Source organism: Sinocyclocheilus anshuiensis, unplaced genomic scaffold (genome assembly GCF_001515605.1).
Source record: "Sinocyclocheilus anshuiensis isolate Anshui unplaced genomic scaffold, SAMN03320099.WGS_v1.1 scaffold195, whole genome shotgun sequence".
In the NCBI taxonomy this organism is placed as follows: Eukaryota; Metazoa; Chordata; class Actinopteri; order Cypriniformes; family Cyprinidae; genus Sinocyclocheilus; species Sinocyclocheilus anshuiensis.
The window spans coordinates 825,794-826,102 of NW_015548236.1; the positions used below are offsets into that span (position 1 = coordinate 825,794).

Sequence of the window (309 nt, forward strand, 5' to 3'; positions counted from 1 at the left end):
TCATGCTCCTTACCATAGCCGCCTGCGAGCTTCAGTGTAAATATTGTGTCAAAATCAAATCAATTTGAGCGTGACATTACATACGTATATGCAATGTTCAATGTTTTTAATGTAAAAAGAAAACAAAATATCATCGCTGTCATAAATGTTATTTATTATTACGATAAACAGTGAACTTTTCATATCAGTAGACAATATTCCATTCAAAATATCCCCACAAAAGCACTGCATCACCGAGATTTTTGGTGGTGTAAACGATTTATTCTGAAGCAATATTTTCAGTGTTTTATCAGCTTTTACATACCTAAA

General features: G+C 32.0%; 1 protein-coding gene across 3 annotated transcripts in view; it reads right to left on the reverse strand.

The window, feature by feature from the left end:
- The window catches only part of trps1 (trichorhinophalangeal syndrome I), a 132,970-nt gene that overhangs the window by 56,420 nt on the left and 76,241 nt on the right, over positions 1–309 (reverse strand). The gene's annotated exons all lie outside the window — the stretch shown is intronic.